The sequence below is a fragment of the Mastigoproctus giganteus genome, chromosome 7, assembly GCF_048544385.1.
Source record: "Mastigoproctus giganteus isolate SK-2022 chromosome 7, ASM4854438v1, whole genome shotgun sequence".
Lineage (NCBI taxonomy): Eukaryota > Metazoa > Arthropoda > Arachnida > Uropygi > Thelyphonidae > Mastigoproctus > Mastigoproctus giganteus.
In genome coordinates, this window is record NC_143581.1 from 148,220,680 (window position 1) to 148,242,985 (window position 22,306).

Here is a 22,306-nt window from a genome sequence, read left to right on the forward strand (position 1 = left end):
CCGTGTCCAACAAAGCCGAGTGGTCACGCAAAAGGATAGAAGGTACACAAGTTTGAATTACGGTGATTTAGACCTACGTAGCTACTAAACACTGTGATGTTATTGTACTATTTCTGTCTTGTGAACTCCTATTTGGTCGTATAAACAAAACAATTATTTAAGTAATTGTTTTTATAGGTTAAGATGCGCAAAAGGAGAAGACACATCGAGTATTACTTCTGTTTACTACAAGAACCGCAATCAGTAGCAGAATGTCCAAGTGAGTGTTGGTAACTTGAATTCGGCAGGGCTCCATCGAACAGCGATTTATTCGCTCAGAATCGCTTGCGCAATAATCGGAAGGACGAGCATAGAGACTTGCATGTGATACGTGTTTACTCAGTTGGCCAGCTGGCATGAATCCGCAGTCAAATTCTGCTTTCCCTGAAGGATGTCGAAAATATGATGTTTATGAAAAATCATTTTGTCCTAAGCTCTTCCTAAAAGATAATGGAAACAGTAAGAGTAAACGTTGCTGACTCCATTGTGTGTGATCTTGTAACGCCGTGGATTTGAAGCGTGGGTATTAAATCTCACGGAATAGTCGTTGAGGAAGCGTACAGAGATTTTAGAATTAATTACCAAGCGTTTGCTATGACTCCTGCATAGCATGCTTAGAAAAATTTCGATAATCAGTTGACTAATTCATGAAAACGGTGAAACAGGCAGTAATAAGAAACGAAATACTGAAAAGCAGGTTCTATAAACTGAGCAGTTATTTGCCCTTTCTGCTGTACATTTTGTGTTTTGTTTCGTTTCGTTTTTAAAATCGCGAAGTGAAAATTCTTTTCACTTATCCTTGACAAAATTTATGTCTATAACCAGAGTACTTTTGGTTCTTAATTAGAAGACCAATTCCTCTTTAGCTTTCTACTTGAAAAAAGGATGGGATAAAGTATTCAGAAAGAAAACCGTACTTAGTAGCAGAGGCCAACATTTTTTTTTTTTTTAAATCTTCTATGTCGCTTTTAGATTTCATTTCTGGATGACTAAAAACAGAGGTACTAAATTTGATGCTGTAATTAAAAAAAAAAAAAGTGTAAACTCTGCCAAAGTGTATAAAAACAGTGACCCAATTACCGGCGTGCTGTGAAAACGCTTCAAATGAAAATTAAGGTTAAGTACTGTCTGCATTTAATTGACTTCCATTTTTGAGGGAAGACGACATATTTTAAGAACAACTACAAATATTTTAATAACAACCGCTATAGTTAAATAACTAAAAACGGTTCCTTTTTAAAGTCAGCGTGCGTTAATCGCTGAACAGAGCTCCTTCAAGCATGAAAGTGAGGCGGTGACCACCCCCAGTAATGACTGGTTTTCCTGGGCGTAAACAACAGCATCATTAGTGAAGAAAATTCCAAGTACTGCCAGATTCTTGTTTGGCTACATACAGAGACAAACACGTTGGCATTTAAATGCTTTCCACATTTCCCTTTTTTCTTTTGAAAATCGACACATGTTTTCGTCAACTTGGCCACTCCACAGTTTTCCCAAAACGGGTGGTTTTTCACGATGAATCATAATATACCGGACCAGTGAACCACGATTCATGAATCATCCATTTGTAGAACACAGATTTTTTCGAAATACTAAAATAAATTGCTCTCGCTATTGCTATTTCTTTAAACACAGCTGTGCGCGATATTATTTTGCGAAAGAACCATATTTAATACCCGAATAAAGCAGTATGAAAGTTGTTAAGTCTAAATATTAGTATGTTAGTAGTATGGTGAGTTTCTTCTTCAGGTTACTCAGATTTCTTGCTATAAAGCAGAGATGGATAGACAGAGGAATGCGAAATTTGATTTATAGGTAGTTTATACATTTATCTGAACAAACATTCACAAAAGGTGCAGCAGATGTCCTCCATTCTCGGATCGGCACGAGGCGACACATGTTCTCTGCATCATATCTTGGTTGATATCGATAAGCTTGATAATGTTGTCGTGTAACTCCTGTACGGTGCGCAGATTGTTTACATAAACGTGCTCCTTCAAGTATCTCAACCGCAGGAAGCGGGCGAATTCGTCTGGTGATCGTGGAGGCCAAAGTCCCTTCGAAATCACCAGATTCGCAAAAAACATTTCACCGCTAGCAGTGAAGCTGTAGACGTGCGGATGTAGCGCGAGCCATCCTGTTGGAGGTAGCCTGCGGCGCATTCTCCGTCATCTAACTGATCGAAGATGTCAGTACAGCGCTTAGCAGTTAACGGATCCATTTAGACGAGTTCTCCGTGAGAGTGTTGCGGTTTCGCCACTCTTGTTTGTTGTTTGGAGAGGTTGAGGTTCGAGTCCCTTCGACGATTGGCGAATTTCTAAAGCCATATTCTGTCGAGGCTATAGGTAGCCGATCTTAGGTGGAGAAACTCCCACATGTTTCTAAGGGATTTGCGAGAGAATTCAGGTTTCCTGTTTCCCTAAATTTTTGCACCAAATTCTTTGCTTTATTGGTTGCTTTTCGTGTGAAATTCGCATGTAAACTGCATCTGTACGAATTGATAACGTTGGTTTAAAAGAACTCTCCAGAACAAAACAAAGCTGGCCTAATGTTTAGCACTTGTGTAGATGCGTGTACATCTAGACACAGCTCTACACACACTTTCTGGCGCATCATCTAACTTCATGGATGCACCTATACATCAAATTTCACGTCCCTGTATCTATTCATTTCCAGTTTAAAGCAAATATTCTGGGTGGCCCAGCTACAGAATTACAATGCATAATAGCGATTATATCCGTCTATATTCTCTCATCACTGGGTTATCAGGTCCCAAACCGATGGTACTTTATTATCTATCGATGAAGACAATCTCTGAAATGGCCACTAGGTAATGATATGCTCGCGCGTTACATATAAATGGCAAATATGTACATCGTTACTCACCTTTTAAAGCCTAAGCATTTGTTCGCCTTCTTTATCAGACGAAAATAATTCTGGAATTCATGAGCAGTTATTGTTATTATTATCTTTATTTTCTCCTAAGAGACACCCGCTTACAGCTATTAACCAGGGGGTGTACATTCATATATACAAATATAAGTTATATACATAATTATCCATTTATAATTTATACAAATCATCGTCTTTATAAATTATACAAATTATACATTTTCTAAATTATACATTGTCTAATTAATTATATTATACATATCATTGCCTTATTTTACATGACAGGCAGACAGAAAGAGAGCACAAGCATAATTTGCAATTTTACAAGGAATTAGAGAATGTTCACATCTACACCACTATTTACAGCGAGATAACAGAAAGACAAGACGTCCAATATCAACATAACAGGAGCACCAGTGCGGAGCAAAAACAGTCCCGACTAGTTCATTCTTCATTTCCTGCATTCTCTTTTGTTTTCATATGTGGGCATCACTCAACATTTATAGGTGGAGTAATGCGTTTTGAAACACTTCAGTCCTATATCTCTTCTCTGCGCAAAGCCTTTCTGGGTCTTCTTGAAGATCGTTGAACATCTTAATGGTGTTCAAAGGAAAAAATCGCTGAAGGCTTTCCAGCTGCGTGAGCGCGCTGGAGGGGATGGTGTTCTATTCGCCCACCTTTGCGTCATGCGGGGCCGAGTCAGCAGGTAGTCAGTTTTCGGCGAGTCGAGTCTCCCGGTCAGCAGTTTTGCAAGCGTGAGAATGTTCTTGGTGACAATAATGTGAGACCAAGGCGTGACATCCAAGTTGGCATATAAAATGGTTCTTGAGAAGTAGCCGACCGGGCTAGCCGAGTGGGTAAAGTACCTGCCCGGCAACCCAAAGGTCGCGGGTTCGATCCCCGCCTCGGGCTTGGATCAAAGTACTGCAAAAACCTTGGGAGGTGCAATATGGCCACAGAAGCCGATGCGCCAACAACTACCAAATCAATCTTAGCGGTTCTTGAGATTGTATGGCTGCGTAGTGATCCTGTTTAACCATCTCAGCACCCAGTACTCCAAACCCAGGAAAGCCTTGATGGTAGCATCTGGGGCAGAAGACTAAATCTGAGATGCGTAGAGAGGGATGGGGATGACGCATCTTAAAATATATTGTTTAACGTGGGGATGATGCATATATAACTCAAAAGAGATGGGGATGATGCATATATAACTCAAAAGAGATGGGGATGATGCATATATAACTCAAAAGAGATGGGGATGATGCATATATAACTCAAAACGAGCAATGTCACGTTGTCACCTATGCCTGTTAGGCTTAGTGTTTACGCTTACCGTTTTCTTTACGGTTTACTATGCAGTACAACAATATTTTCGTGAACCGCAAAAAATGTCACAATGTAAACTTTCAAAAGAAAGCAGAAATAGTTGCAAATCTTAATGCAGATTGCACTATACTGGTGTGCAAAATTGAAGGACCAGTCAGGTTTTCACCTGTAGCTTCTCATAGAAGTGGCCTGCATATGGGAAAAACATACCAAAGGAACCTCGTGAGGTACAGAAATGATGAAGGAAATAACACCGACACAACAACGGAAACAAAACGGTACAGAGGGACTTCATTAAAAAATGGCAACATAGCACAGGCTGCCATGATACAGATGCATCACTGCCAAAGATGGAACAACGGGAAGAGATGGCCACCCCTAATGTCGGTGCAGGCTTTGCACCGCCTCTCCATACTTAGAACAATGTTGTTGATAAGTTCTTGCGGTAACATCGTCCATTCCTCTGTCAGCGCCATCTTCGGCTGGTGAACATTTTTTGGTGGGTGTGGACGTGCCGCTAGGTGTCTCCCCAGAGCGTCCCACATGTGTTCGATGGGATTTAGATTGGTGGAATGGGCAGGATAATCCATACGAACAATGTTCTCATTTTCGAAAAGCATATCACAGCTGCAGTAAGATGGGATGTGGCGTTATCATCCATAAACACGAACTTGGGGCCAATGGCACCTCGGAACAGACGCACATGGGGAAGGATTACCTCAGTACAGTAGCGTGCACCGGTTACAGTACCGCCTTCCAGTATCTGGAGTTGTGTACGTCCATCCAAGATAACGCCTCCCCAGACGAGAACACCTTGACCGCCATATCGATCCCTTTCAGTGATGTTTGCGGGGTGGTACCGTGTGCCAACCTCTCTCGCCAGATTAGCTGACGTCCAGAATCGCTGCTGAGACTGAATTTACTCTCATCAGTAAAGAGTACCTTAAGTAAAGATTTTGTGGTTCTAACCTTTAGAAATAGTGTTGGTCCTTGAGTTTTGCACACCAGTGAATAATACACAACTATGCGAGATGTGAAAGATTACTATACAGGGGGTTTCAAAAGTGATGGTCAATAATTTAAAGGTGAACTGTACAGACTACAATATGCAAAAAAAGCCTAGTAAACATGGGTCTTTAAGTGAAATCGTTTTCGAGATATTGCACATTTTATAGTTGGGTTCCACCACTGACTTGATTGTTTAGGTTAGGTTATGCTCATTCTCTCAGTTTCCCCTCTGAGATGTAGCAGGCATACTAGTACTCGTCAAAGGATAGTCAACATGGAAAGAGGTTACAGCAACGAAGAGTATGCGGACATGTACTTCATGTATGGTAAATCTAACGGCAGTGAACTCGAGGCTGCACGTTTGTACCAAGAAGCATTCCTCGCCGAAGGCAGCCCAACAAGCGCTCATTCATCAGGTTACATCAACGCCTTAGAGAACTTGGGCACTTCGCACATGGAGTACGGGCAGGTAGGCCCAGAAGCGTAACACCTGATGTTGAGGAAAGGGTGTTAGAAAGAAAATCCTGTAACATGTGTAAAATCCTGTGGTGTTGAAACCAAAAATTAAAAATGTATTATCTTATTTTTAATAAAACCACCCTTAGCAAAGGATTCACAGCTTTTTGCTAAACGGGTGCTCCCATAGCGCGTGGCGGATCTTAACAGAAAATGTGCTTTTTCTCCAAAACGGTTCATTTGCAGCGCGATGTTCACTGGAACTTTTCACCTTTAAATTATTGACCATCATTTTTGAAACACCTAGTATAAAATGGGCTTGATTTATGAGGCGTTAAAGCCAAAATATGAAGGTAAAAATATGCTGTACTTCTCCTTAGAGAGAAATGCTATTTATTTGGAGGAAACTTGCAGTAACATTAAGAGGCTGATGCAATTTGTATTAACTCATTTTGCTTTTAGTTACATACACCAATGACGCTTTTCTTTCTTTTTTTTTGTTAAATCATGTACATCAATATTCTGTCTTCTGCAGTGAATTAAATCAACAGATTGAAATGAAGGAGGTTAACAAGCTCTACACTTTGGTTTTTGAAAGAAAGGCTGTTATCATTTTCTTCTATAGCGACCAATATGGGTTATAACCATTTATTCCTCTGCATTGTATGAAGGACACACTGTTGTAGGACATTGTATGTAGTAGTTGTTGAAGTTGTATTTCAGACTTTTAAAATATACGGCATAAAAGGAATTTAAACACATTATAAACATTTTTTTACAAGTAATGCATTGGCGTTTCATCTAAATGAAAACAGAGAGGAGGGGTCTCTTTCGGTGGACTTTTCTTAGGGTCTCAAAAATTTTAGATACGCCATTGACATTCGGGAATGTATTAATTTCCAATAAATTGGAGTTTTTCAGCACTCTAACATATACACTGATGAAACGCGTCGTGAGTAAATTTTATTTTTAGATAATAAAAAAGGTGAGTGAAATTATTATTTTTTTAACAACAGACGTGGAACAGCCTTGTGATGAAATTTGTTCCTTGCCTTAAAAGAGTTCTCTTTCACAAAGATAACCATCATGCTTATATGCTGGAAGTTAATTCTGTTGAAAGAAATAAAATCTTGTACAGATTGTGTCAGCCTCCATTGGCCTGTTTCGGACCACTGGATCGTCGTTGGCTGAATGTCATTGGGCCAATCTGGAGACGCCGTCGCATGTGAAAACCTTAGCAGGGTTGCAGTTGCCGAAATACCACGTTCAAATTTATTTAAATCTTTCGTTCTGCCCATTCTCGCCTCCAACTGAACGAATACAGCATCCCTAAGTATTTGCTCACTTACTTTAAATCGCACGCTACAAACACGTGATGCTATTACCAAACGGGTGCTGCATTTAATGAAAATGACTGGGATGCCTAATAAAGTGGCCACTCAGTGTTACAAACCATGGTATTACGCACTTAACAAACACGTGCAAAACAAAATAAGTTGTCTGTTAACGGAAAGATTTATTGCATCGCATTACATATTTACTGGGTAATACCCGACCCCTAGACGTATCATGTTCTTAAGACAAAACTGCAAACATCACATTTCATTCACTGAAACGAAAAAAATCGTGCTGTGCATACAAAATGGGTAAATAATAAAATGCACTTTATTTTAAATATAAAAAAAACATGCACAACTCAATTTATCGGTCCACTGTCCTCACTGCAGATTTCGAACCATAGACATAGAGAAGAGGTACGTGCACGGCATCTCACATTTACTTGGCCACGAAAATATTTACTAAAGTGCCATACACCACAGTTCGCTATGAAAAATGTTAGCTCAGTAAACACACCAGTAAAACATGCATAAATTGGATAGAAATGCCAGTTGCATCGTTTCTAGCATTCTTCGCTGAAAACTTTATCGAACAAGTTGCTGCGGAAAAATCCCCGAGGACAACACATGGTCTCTCGATTTCCTGAAGAATGCAATTCTAAATACTTGAAAAAGAGGATCTGTTTGAAGCGTTTTTTTCTTCCCCCTCCACTAAATAAAAAAAGAGGAGTGGTGAGAATCCTTCTCTAAGCGAAACCCGACATCATAAAATGATAAGAAGTCTTAAATAACTTTAAGAAATCTTATCATATTTATATATTGTTTCCTTATTTGCTAGAAATAAGGAAAGAAACTTTTATTCAACCACAATTCATTAGCTTTTCTTCGCAGTTTGTGGATTATTTTTGTTTCGCATAAAAGGTAACTCAAATAAAATAGAAACAAATCACAGGCACAAACCATAAGCCCACGCCATATTTCCGTACATGAATAATGTAGCTGTTTCTGGCCTACGAGGCTATAAACAACTAAAATATTCATTACAACTTGTAATTATACGCTTCTAACGTAATGCCAATGCAGGCAATGAAAAACACAATAACAACGTTTCCTCTTTTAGGCGACTTTCCTGGTAATGCAGTAACTTTGGTTTATTATCTTCGCAATGTTTGTTTGTTGTTCGAATATTGCAGTGTCGCTCTGTTCCAAAGACCTTGATGGACATCATTAATTAATAAAATTCATGGACTGAATTCGATTTTTGTTTGAACTTCTGTGATATAGCAGTCGTAGTTTGAAAATCTTCGTTCTAGCATGATAGAGAGTACCAGACTCGGATGGACTCAATGGCCTCACTTGCGTATGCCTGCTATATTTATAGTAGACATTTAACCAAGTGTAGGCAGTCCCTTCCTAGTGGTATTGCCGTTTTGAAGGAACCGGAAATCTTCTGTTCTGTGAAGGTCCTACTGTATTGCCAATTCCTTCTTCATTTGTAAAATCTTTCGAAATCCTACCCGTAATTGCCAAATTTAATAAGGGTATCCTGGCAGCTTCTGCCTTCCTGTAAATTTTTACTTCTTTACTTTCTTCTTTCTTCACTATTCTTTGACTTTTTCTTCTTCCGACAATAAGACGTCCGGCCTCGTCTTCTTTTAGCAATGTTCTTGCATCCTCCAAATTAATATCATTTCATTAAAAACGGGCACGAAACAAATAATTTTAAGGGAAAAGCTGCGAACAGAAGAATTATTAGAACTTAAAATCGACTCTCATAAGGAAATAAAGTAAAATCATTCAGAACATTCTTTCATACTTCACATTCAGAACTTCATATACATTATGAATAAGTTATAAAATTAATGGAGATATTTTTGTGAAAAGCAAAATTAGTTTTAAACAACGTAAAGGTAAACAAAAGTCACGCAAAATGTTTTTCATACAATAAATACAGTTGGTGTTTATTTGTGCATCTTTGTTTTCTGATATGCGTTCATCTTAAAAATGGTAATTTTGCAACGAATTAGTTACATCCGTAATTATTCGCGATTTATTATTTGGCACACTAAAAAGGAAAATCTGAAATTTCTTCTGAATATTCATAGTGTCTTTGGGGTGAAGGTCCTCCCTTGTTCTTAGGGATTTACCAATGGAAGCCTCAGTTAAACCCACTGTCACATTGACACTTCATAAGAAAACTTTCTCGTAAGATGCTTTCATCTTGTCAGTGAGATACTCGTGTTATCCTTGAAAGACAGGTTTGCATTCTGTTTTTGAAAGATCCCAGCTGAGGGAGGCATGTGCGTATGTGAAAAATTTTTGACAGTCACGTAAAACAAATCACGAGGGAGTTACTTGTTTGACAAGAAAATTATCGCCGCTATACAGTAACTCGATTGTGTATGCAAGAGCACTTTCTGGTAATCAGCAATCTCATCACACAGCAACGAAAATTAATGGAAATAATTTGAGAAAATTCTAGTAACCCGCATATTCTGAGTACACGAAACAAATCGGCATGCTGATTTTGCACGAGGAACAGCCTCTTGCATGCTTACTGGTCACGAGCCGTCTGTATTTTGGGTGAAATAAATACAAACGCCCATAACAGGCAGGAAGTTAGGGACAAATACACTTTTCACGAACTCTGATCGTCCATTTTAACACACACGGAAGACAAAAGTGTCATATATTTCGTCAGGTGAGGAGAATTCATAATCAACACGATATCCGTATTGTGTTATTTCCCGAATTTTATTTATGAGAAACGTTTTTCTCAAGGTTTCAAAAAAAAAAAAATTTTTTTTTTGAAACATTTCGTTTCTGCGCACGCGCGCCATCTTACCCATTCATTCCTCCAATCAGACAATATATGGATTGCTTTCGATTTCTACTGGTCTGATCTTAGCGAAATATAAAATTTTATGAAAATCCATCCACTGGGAGTTGTGCTGTCATGCGGACGGACAGACTAGGAGATAATAATCGACGTATTTTTGTTGGTTCGATTTTGGTGAAATTCTGGTAAGCTCGATAAATAATATGCTAATAAGTCTTTAAAAAAACAAACAAACAAAAAAAAAAAAAAAACAGTTGAAGCTGCTTAGCCTGATTTTTGAGTTCTTAATTATTCGTACCCACTTGTTATCCCCAAAGTAAGATACTTCTTTGAGTTAAGTTGTCTTCAGTGAACTCTTGCGCTTCCTGTGTCAACTGTACGACAGCAATCATATGACGCTTGTTGTTTTGACAGAATAATAGCTTAGTACATACTGGGGTTTCTTTACGTTGAATGACAGATCAACCGAGTTTACATAGTACAAAAAAATAATTGTGAAATCGCATTGCGTCACTGATGCTTTGCGAGGAAATGTATAGTCTATTTTAAGCATAAATTGCAACACTCAATATTCTGAAATCTCTTAACGCTAGTCTGGTAAATCCTTAATTAATATTAAATTCGTTGAGTTCTATATTAAATTCTTGATATAGAATTCAGACATCCTGAAAATTCACTTTTTTTTTTTATAAATGTGTGCGAAATATCACTGAAGCTTTATGCTATTTTTTCACATTTCAAAAAAGATTGAAATAGCGAGAAGTAATCGAATAGCATGTCAGTGGAAAACTGTTGTTCACACAATCTATATAAGAAGAAATGCTCTACATTGATTGCCCTAAATTCTCAGCTGCCGAATCAAAAACAAGCAAAAGTACATGATATATGCCAAAATGTTAAAATACAGCTATAAATTATAAAATGTTTGGCGCAGCTATGGTGACAAAATTATCGAGCCAGTTAGAATGATAACAGAGAAGACAAAACAACAAAAATCTCTTAGAAATAATCCGAGTCAATTCGATAAAGAAGATGTCGTAATCGGTGCAAAGGCCGAGTTCTCGAAATGGTAAAAAACATATTTCTTAAATTATACTATCAGTTTTGTAAAGATAATTCTTTTGTGGCCGTCGCAGTTATTTGGAGTGGTCATGGAATCGCTAAGTGATTATTTCAACCAAGCTGAAATTACGCAGTTACTAGCAGTCGAGTGTATCTCTTGAATTTCAAGGGCGAACTAGACGAATAACAAATTTAAGTAAAAATATTAAATCAAAATGATTAGAGAACCATTCAAAACTTTGGGAATATCACGTTTTTTTTTATCATAAAATAGCTTTAATGACATCTACAATCCTTTGGCAAAGGATGTATTTCAACACTACTGTTGTATGTTAAAAATAAAACAGAATTTGTTAATTAGCAATGAAAAATTACTGGAGAAGATCTACCAGATCTTCTCGAGTAATTTTTCATTTTATTTTGTTTCCATCGCCAATAACGGTGCAACGGAACTTTTTACCCATCGTGTACATATAGAACTACGAACAATGCCGTTCTCAACAATAGGCAACGCTGTCTGTTGTCGACAAATTCACTCGCATCAACAATATTCGCAGATATCGTTCGATAAACACTATTTTGTTAACGCGATTTTGAATCTCGCAGCACAGATTGATGTTTCATTGAACTGCGTGCTGCCGTACGTTATAGGTAACGAACTGGAAAACAACAAAACGCACCGAACCGCTAGTAATCCGTACGCGTCGAAGCGCTTCGAGTAATACCATCGCTACGATCGCACACACACACACGACTAGAAGCCAAACACGCAGTTGTTTTATATCTTTTTCTGGCCGCACATCGCAAAATAAAACGTACCACACAATTCAGATATGGCTCTTCATATCGCCCTTAATTCTATAAACATACCCGTACGTTGATTTACTCGTACACGATTATTATCTCGGCTATTTAGCGTGCTTCGTTTGGAAAGGTGCCGCTACGCAGAATGCGGGCGGTTTCGTCGAAACGCTTCGATATTTATTACCGCAATCAACGCTAAGAAATGAAGGGGAAAAAAAGTTAAAGACGTACCCTCTTCTTCCCTTACGGCTTCCGCTGAAATGATGACGGACGTGAGCACAAGTAGAATCCTAGAAACCACCATAACGGTCGCCGGAGAACCCCCGTACGACACACACTTAGCTTGCCAAGACGCCATATTGCCCGAGCAGCTGCAACGGGCTTCCCGATGCGCGCATGCACACCTTCGTAGATGAGAACACGTAGGTGGGGACGTTGTTTTCCATCGTCCACGTGAGACGTTGCGCCGACTCGCGGTGTAGGGCAATGGCTCCACGAGCAGCGTCTCTCTCACTTCTTCGGTAAGTGACCTTGACCTGTTAAAGTACCGTGTATGCCGATGACCGACTAAGGAAGTTCTACTCTACCTGAACTTCCGGGACGAACGAAAAATAATAAATTAATTGAAACCGATGATTAAGTGTAGATACGATAATCTCCAATGAAATTATCGATCGGTAAGCGAATATTTGCTACAGTTCGAGTGAGGAAAGTAAATTGACAGAACGAAATTAATTAGCCTAAGTACTAATAAAGGGAATACCTTCTATTGAGCACCACAAACCCTTTAATGATTAACACTATTATTATTATTGGCTTTTTGATTCTATAGCGAGTAGTGAGTTTACCGTATCTCATTATAATACTGTTCGTAAGGACAGATCTGGCCGGAAAAGAGGGGGGGGGGTTAGCCTGGATCCACAACTTTCCTTAAGCAGTCCTGTTTTTTTTTTTTTTTTAATTTCAGTACATCTTCCTTCCACAGTAACCTTACAGACCATAGTGTCTTAGAAACCGCTATCTATGACGTTCTACTGGAGGGATATAATTCAAAGACCTTTGTTGTACCATTATTTTCTTATACGCCCTCGTGGGTAGCACCACTGGCGGATCCAGAAAAAATTACAGGAAAAAATTACAAAATGACGGCCCCCTGTCATCATTTATGACAGGGGGCCGTCATTTTGGGCCCCCTCCCGTCACAAAATAGCGCGTAGAACAAAACAAATACGCCACTCAAACGTAATGTGACTGTCAGACACAGGCACGCAGCTGAACTCTGAATTGCTTTGAAGTAAACATTTACGCACGTCCAAACTGCGTGACGCCTCGAACTAGAATGGCGATCACATCAGCATCAGTGTTGCCAACTGTAGTCAGCTGAAAATAGCTGAGCCACAATGCAAAAATAGATATAATCATATGTTAACAATGAAAAAAAATATTTTTTTTGTAGCCAAAGAGAATTTATACGATTGGTGCATATACAGTTGGTACAATCGCCGTCCTCTCCTCCACACCGGGTGGAAAAGACCTAAGTTCGAGTCCCGTCGATGACGTGAGGGATATTTATGGGTCTTTATCGCAACGTGGCTGAGTTAGTCAGTCTCAGGCAAGGGTACATGGTTTTTTCTCCCAGAAACTGTGGTTTTTCATCCAGCAAACAATGCACGCAATTTACAGACAGTATACACGGAGCAATATAGCCTTAGTCGCCGATGCTCCTAAAATCCCACTACAACAACTTCAATTTATCGCATGTATCCCAGGTTAGCCTTGTAGGTGACATTACAGCAGCGGAAGCTTTATCTGAATTTCTGTTTAACGTGATTCAAGATGGTGAATTCACAGATGAACAGTTGTACAACTGTGACGAAACAACGCTGCACTATAAACTTTTCCCGAAAAGTCACTTGATATTAAAAAGGCACCCAACAAAGCTGGCATGAAAACTTACAAAGAGAGAATTATTGTGTTACTGTACGCAAATAAGACTGAAAATCACAAGCTAAAGCCATTGTGCATCGATAAAAGTCGAAGTCCTCAGTGTTTTTAAGCGCATCAACTAATCTTTGCCTATGATTTTTAAAAATAGCTCCAACGATTGGATGACAAGTGATATTTCTGCCTCGTGGTTTGAAAGTGAGTTTGTACCATCGATGAAACGCCATTTGCTTTACAAAAATCTTTAAGAAAAGGCTCTGTTACTGTTGAATCGCTGCCCAGCTCATCCTTTGTCTGATGTTCTGAAATCGAAAGATGGCAAAATCAGAGTCGTGTTTCTGCCAAGGAACACAACTGTACTAATTCAGCTCATGGATTGGAAAAAATGTATTGGAAAAGACGAGATCACTAATGATAACCTTGAATTAGCAGCATCTTCAAAACAAGAAGCAAAGGCTGCTTGTCCTGGGAAAAAAATGACCTGGCTGCTTGAATTGAGGTGGATGCGGAAGCTCCAGTTGCGCATTACCTGAGCAAGGAAGAAATCGCAGCTTCTATGAAGAGTGGGAAGGCGATCGACAAACAGATGGCCAGTGATCTAGGGAGTGACTCAGAGGACAATGCGGATGACTCGTGTAAGTTGAAACCACCAGAAATTAACAAAGTTCTTGAAAACATTGAGTGATAGCGTGGTTAGAACGCAAGAGTGGGTAGGGAACATCTTCATTTATTGCATCTGACCACTATTAAGAAATATGTACTGAAAAAACGTTATCAGTTCTTACAGATTAAATTGCATGAATATTTCACAAAGGATGCGTTAAATGTACGTCCATAACAGCATTGTGTATTACTAGAATGTAAAAGGAATGATGTAACTTTAATAATTTGTCTTTTTGGCTGAATACTGGTAAATAACGTATATTTATTTACCAAGTAAATTGTATTTTTGTTATAAAACTGGAGAAAAATGGGAGAAAAATTTCCTATAATGCGCTTCGCTTATAAACGAAATATAATATAAAAAAATAATACTTGTAAGACTAGCAGTCTTAAAGTTCTTTCTTCTTCTTCCCATAATGCGAGAATTATTCTTATTGGTGATTGTTTTGTCTGAAGTCGTCCTTCTTAGTATCGTATTTATTTTTTCATTAGAATTTGGAAAATATTTTTACCCCTTACAGTTCTCATCGGTAGCCAATTTTTCTGAATATTATTTTCTCTTTATATTATCTACTCTTATACGAAACTTGAAGGGGGGTTTCCATACAGTGTTGTTGAAGACTTCGTCTTGAGTCTGCGCGCATGTCAGACCATGATGCAACAGGCTGAATCATTTGATTAAGTGACTTCTTCCCTCTATGAAACCATTTGTGATATCCTATATCGTTCGCATGCAGACGTGTTAAAGCTGTTGCGTTGCTCAAGATGTTGGCATTGTATTAAATGACTGAACAAAGAGCGAACATTAAATTTTCTTTCAGGTTCGAGAGCAGATGCGAATAAAACCTAAACTGGCTGAAAAAATTGAGTGGTAATGATGCACCATCTCTATTGCGTGTTACTCAATGGTCTACAACATTTCTGGATGATGAAGATATGGAAGATGACTAGCACTGCTAACGTCCAACAACGATTCGAAACCACAGAAATGGTCAAAAATTAACACATCGATTGCGTCTGATCTTCGAATGACTCTTAAAATGATGGAAGAACAAATTCACGTTAACAGAAAAACAATTCTTGCAATTCCGATACGTGAAAGGTTCGTTACACGTTGTCGGGTGATGCAAAAATGCATTCAGACTCAATGTATGCGAAGGATTCATGCAAGCTGTTGATGATGATCCCTCCTTGCTCAACTAGATCGTAGCAGTCGACGAGTCGCGCTGTTCCTAAAACGACCCATAAAGAAATAGACAGAGCATGAAATGGAAATCAACGTGCTCTCCGAGATACAAAATATTTCGTTTTAAAAATCAAAAACCAAGCAGTGGCGAAACCACAAAACCGCCAGGTCCATCTTCGCTGGGGAAGCAGAGGAATCACGCTGCCAGACGTCTCTGATTTCATATGGTTGTTAAAACAATTCACCGTGTAAGACCTAAGTCTAGAGGAAAAGCGTTTCTAAACAGCAACGCTGGGCTGATCATCAAAAAGTTTAATATTATCAAGTCTAAAAGATGCAAGGAAGCTACCAGCGGAAAAAAATCTTTAGTATATAATCTTTGCCAAAAAAGGAACTGACCTAATTGTCCCTTATTTTCATCTGTATCAAGCTGAACCACCCACGAAGGCAGTTTATTTCAGTTGTTGAAAACAGTCTGACCAAATGTTAAATTTCGTGAGGATAGTCTATTGTGAACATATGGACATGTCCACAATAGACTACCCTCACGAGGATAGTCTGTTAATCTTCCCAAATTGTTCAAACAGTATTTATGACCTCTGTGTTTTAGGCCCGTTAGCATATACGTGGAAAGCGCCTGTTGTTTTTGCCACGTCCGTCCGCATGTAATAACTCGGCTACTGTTGGACTGATATTAAAAAAAAAAAAAAAAAATTATATTGGACTCTTACAACAATTTGTTGAGTCTTTCCAAATTTAATTAAAATCAGACCAAGAGAAATCCAGCAATTATTCTTTCTTCCTCTCTTTCTTATTTATTTTTGGGTATCACATACGCTATCCATAATATACCGTATATTGTAGCTAAAACATTGAATATGATGTTTGTTGCCGTGCGCTGATAGGAAAAATGAATGGGAAATATGGCAAATGCGCAGAAACGAAATGTTCTCGGTTCGCGCATAAAAGTCGTTGGTTCTTTCTCTCGTATTTTAAACTCTTATTACTATTTGCTAAAGCCCCTAAAACTAAAACGTAACACACTGTGTTCATTAACGTATTGTGTCCCATTTTAATGTGAAAACTTGGCCGTCGTTCAGACTCCTCCTCCTCCCTCACTGCCTCAATCTGATCCGCTGAGTTGCCTATTCCTGGTAAACCAACAAGTGCACGATTATCAAGTGCATTTGTTGGAGCCCAGTTAGATTGTAGGATTGACGGTACCGAGGATAACAAGTAAGATATTGGTTCTATTTGAACAAAGGATTAACGGTACCTCAGTGGCAAGGGGTTATACTGTGTCACTGGCTCATTCTGAATCCTCAGCACTCATGACTTTTCTTGATACTTTTGTTTACACGCACTATCTTCTTTTCCTCAACAGATTAGTTTCCATGCTCGTAACTCACACAGAATTATCTCACAGAGAGCGAATACAATTGAATATGGTATACCTTTAAAACATTAATCACAGAAGCCATGAATGCGTATATGCCATTAAAAAAATACTCCATGGGGAGGATTCCAATTAGGATGAGTAATGAAATTGCCAAATTACTTGAGCAGAAAAAGATGCCATGGAAAAGTTAGCGCAATAAAAAGTACTGAAGCCTATAACAGGTAAAAATTATCGGCAATAATTTCACAGAAAAAGGTTAGGTGGGCAAATAGAACAAAGAGTGGGGATAAGAATTCTTTACATATATAAATGCAAAGTAGAGAAGGACAAATCAGATCGGACCCTAATTTAATGGAGGTGGGATAGTATTAGATACCCCAGCTGATGTTGCAGATGAACTCAACAGTTACTTTGAAGAAATATGTAATTAATGATATTGATATTTCACATGGATATTTAATGAAAAAAATTTTCGAGCCTACAGGCGAGTAAGGCTCCTGTGCTTGATGGCGTAGGCGCCTCCGTAGCCAGGTGGGAAGGAGCAACAGTGCGTAGCACACGCTTCTTGATTAGACCGGGGTTCGAGCCCGTCACCACCAAATACGGAGGATGCGGAAAGGTCAGGGAATGACCACCGCATATTCCCGGAGCAATATGGCCTTAGTTGCTAATGCTCCTAAAAACCAAAACAACAACAACAACAACAGCTTGATGGCGTATACCCTATAATTTTAAGGGAGACGGCAAGTGAGTGCATTGAACTATTGAGGCTAATTATGAGAGTATCACTGGACTCAGGAGAGATTCTTTTGGTTTGGAAAAATGCGAATGTATCACCAATTCATAAGGGCGGTTCAAAGAGTGAAGTGGGAAATTACCGACCGGTTAGTCTAACTTCAGTAATAGGGAAGATCAGGGGTGTAATTCAGGATAATTTGGATAGAAACGGAATTCCGAAGGAATCTCAGCATGGTTTCGAAAAGAGAAAATCATGTTTAACAAATGTGGTTAGCTATTTTGACAGGGTCACTCGTGAGCTGGATTTAGGGAATAATTTCGACATTGTTTATTTGGATTTCAACAAAGCATTTGACTCAGTCCCACATGGACGGTTACTTTATAAGCTGGAACAGGTTGGAATCAAAGGGAAAATCCTTAGATGGATAGCAGGGTGGCTTCAGGGCAGGAGGCAGAGGGTTGTTATAAATGGTTATTCCTCAGATTGGATTAATGTAAGAAGTGGGGTTCCCCAAGGATCAGTATTTGGGCCAGTGTTGTTTTGATTTTCTTAAATGACATTGATGAAGGGGTAGAGGGCGTGATGTCTAAATTTGCAGATGATGTAAAGATTGGTAGAGTAGTTAATGATCACCGCCAATAAGAGCTGCTTCAGAGTGACCTAGATAGACTTCAGGGATGGTAAGAAAAATGGCAGCTCTGCTTTAATCCAGCAAAGTGTAAGGTATTGCACCTGGGGAACAGTAACCCCAAAATAACTTGTGCACTTGGTGGAGTTGAACTGAAGTCAATAGTGGAAGAAAGGGACTTGCGAGTTACGGTGTGGTCAGACATGAAGTTTTCCGAGCATTGTAGACAGGTTGGAAGGAAGGCCCATCGTGTCTTAGCGATGATTTATTGAACATTTGCTAGTAGAGATAAGGGCATCATAATCCTATTATACAAGGCTATTATTAGAACACTCTTGGAATACTGTGTTCTGGTTTGGAGACCGCACATAAAAAAAGATATCGAGCTTCTTTCTTGAAAGGGTCCAGAGACGGATAACTCGCCTGGTGAGATCGATAATAGGACGTCCTTATGAGGAAAGACTTCGAATATGTGGGTTGCACAGCTTGGAAACTAGGCACCTTAGAGGAGATTTGATTGAGGTGTTTAAGGCTCTGAAAGGCAAAAGTAAAATGAATGAGTTCGAAGTTTTCACAGTTTTAAATGATTCTAGAACTAGGGGTCATAAATTCAAGTTACGGGGGAGGGAGTGATGTTTAGACTGGATTGCAGGGAGTTTGAGTTTAGTCAGCGAGTTATAAATTACTGGAACCACCTACATGGGTGGTTCAGGCTGACAGTTTGGGAAAATTCAAAGGTCAGCTGGATAGTTACCTATGGGGGGGGAAACGCATAGGGTGTGTATTTCCTTTTCTCTTCTTCTATATATATATATATATATATATTATTATTTTTTTTTTTTTGCCTGGTGCAGCATAAGCCTTAGGCTTCCTTGCACGATGTGGCCATTAGTAATAGATACCCCAGGGAATCTAACTCCTTTCGATGTTCCTTTGCTAGCTTTATCAGATGATTAGCATATTTGCTGACCCTTTTAAGAAGCGTAATGTCTTTAAATGTAGTTTCCAAACATGAACACAATGCTCCAAATGTGATCTTACTGTTCACTTTTGTAATGGAGTTTTTTTTAACGTTTTTTACCTACCAAAGGTATGGTACATCATTGATAAAATACTTGTGTTCCTTTCTGTCCTCCTGCTTACCCTACAGACACAAACAAACCTTTGTGTCTGCTTGTATCCAGGAGTTGGAATGGAATGTACATCGGAACTCTGCTCCGATTCGTTATACGCATCGGGGGTGCAATGTATAGGCTTTAATTTTGCCCTGTTATGTTCTTCTGTTTCGTAAAATTTTCCATTTATAGCCCTGATTGTATTGAAACACCCACGCCTCTTTCCTTTATCCCACACTCCTCACTCACTTCCATATAAGTTATTTTCGATTTTTTACAAGGCACGGGATGGTGTAGCTGAGCCATCCCTACACTCTCTTGATTTATCTCCCTCATACTACTTTGTTTTTCCAAAACTAAATCGAAGTTGAAAGGACAAAGTTTTTACGGTGTAAAATGGCATTAATAGGAATGTAACAAAGGAATTGGTGGCAGTTTGATCAAATGCATTAAGAATATTTCTCAGGAATTAAACATTCCTAGATCGACAATTGGCAACGTGCAGGAGAAATGATAATCTAGAGGTGACACCGAGTCCAAGAAACGACCAGATAGATGTAAAATAATGACTAAAAAGATTTGTCGCTCCTTAGGACAACTGGTTACCTCATCTCGCCAATCGAACACTTGCCTACGGAATCCTACTTTGAAACTGCTAGCGACCACAGGAAAATCTGTAAGTGATTCCACGATAATAGATAGCTGCATGACATGGAGTTTCAAGGAAGATCTGCAATGCCAAACTAGCCTAACCTTATTGGTTGAAATGATTCAGAAATAAAAATCCCATTCTTGTCAACAGCTATATTAAATAAGCACAATAGGAATTGCCGAGAGGAAGAGAAGGAATATGAAGTACAATGGAATGATATTTATCACCAATAGCACGCTCAGTTTTCCCTTTGAGATTTACTCTAGCATTCTATAAATATTTGTCGAGTCGAAGATCTACTCAACAGAATGCTAGAGTAAATCTCGAAGGGAGAAGGCAGCAGTGGTATATCCGTATATGAATGCTAGTAATAAATGTGGGTTTGAATATTCACGCAAGTATTGATTAATGCAGCGAACAGAACTCATGTTAATCTCGCTGCCGATGTTTACTGCATTTGAAATTTATGAAATTCTCTCCTTCGATTTTAACCTTGAAGCTTCAGGAACAGGATGTATCTTTACAAGTTCCAGAAAACTGCCGTATAATGTAATAACACAGAAATGAAAGAAATAACGATGACAACATCCCTCGTAAGCTACTGAGTAAACAAAATGTACGATAACTGGATTTTTTACTATCGTCTGAGAGAACCTTCTGTGACCATGAACTTAAGAATATTAAAGGTGAGATTCTTGACCTTCCCTGTGATGATATAGCATTGTTCGGTGATACTGCACAAATTCTTCGCTAATCTAAATAAGTATAAGAAAAAATGCCACGTCATTGGAGAATCAATATGGATTCTCAATTTTTATTAAATTCTCGAAAAAGCTAGTAGGAATGTGAAATAATCAAATATAAACGAATAAAAAAATAAAACGAGTACTTTGCATTGTGGTATGGACTTTGCCCTTAGAGCCTACTTATGAATATTGACGTAGAATAACGTTTTAAAGAATCTATTATTCATTACTTAAGTTGTTCTTGAATATATTGTTTATCACGAACGTTCCCTTAAGGCCAAGTGATAAAAATTAGAACATTTATCATCAGGAATTCTGTGATATATTATTGATTAACCTTGAAAAATACTCTATACTCGTATTAAGCTGTTTTTTATATACAGTGGTTCACGCCGAAATTTTCTCTTTTGGGTTGGGGGGAGGGGATGTTACTCGTACATTCCACAACGTCAGCTTTTACAGAGAATTTTAGTCCCTTATCTCTCTTTCTCACGCGGGTGCGTCAAAGCTTATGTATTTCACGTGCCGAATCCAACAGTATCATTGGCTCTAGTGTCATATTTGAAGATTTAATGGTGATATTTATGTATTAAATATCGCCACTATACCTATAGTATGTTTCCAAGTTTTTTTTTTCCCCCTGCAGTTTTCTATGGCTAAGGTGTAAGGTATAAGACTCATTCTGCTACGCATGTGAATATTATATAAGTCCGAAGCAAGTAAAGCATAAAACGGTTGATGATACCAATTTTTGTAATACATCCTGCCCATTTTCGAATGCCTATGGGTGATTGGGATAAGTTGTGGGCACGTTCTGTTGGTTGTGATAGCTGCATGTCAACATTATAGGAAGGGTTTCGGGGTAGTATGAAAGGCGAACTTGGTATAGATCAGGACAGAGAAAGAAGCGCATCTTCTGATTTTTCTGTTTATTTGTTCTGTCTTCAACAAAAGTTTACAGGACAAAAGCCACCGGATTAACACGATCCACTTATGAGGATGTAGCTGAACAAATACACACTAAACAGAAATGACAAATATTTGAACAGCTGATGATCAGAGAAATACCTGTGATTAGTGGTGTTCCACCACTAATCACAGGTATAATAATACTACTAATATTGAAATGCGCATTTGCATGAGAACTGGGCTATTCTCTCAATAATTTGTAAACAATGTTTGTTTATACATCTCAAAATAGGCACAATGCATAAGCGGTTACGTTTCTATTCAGAAACTGCGTGTAATAATTTGGACAGGGTGTCATTGAAGACATGCCAGATACTACAGACCCTGAATTGCAGATCTCTGGATTCACTACACGTAGAGAATGCGTGTACGTGAATAGAATAAATGACCTTGGTGATATCAGTACCTGAATCGCTTACTGACAGCTGGCAGCATCTTGCAGAACTACAAGTGACGTCAGTCTGTTTTTCCACTGCTCTTCGCGAACAAACACAATATCTAG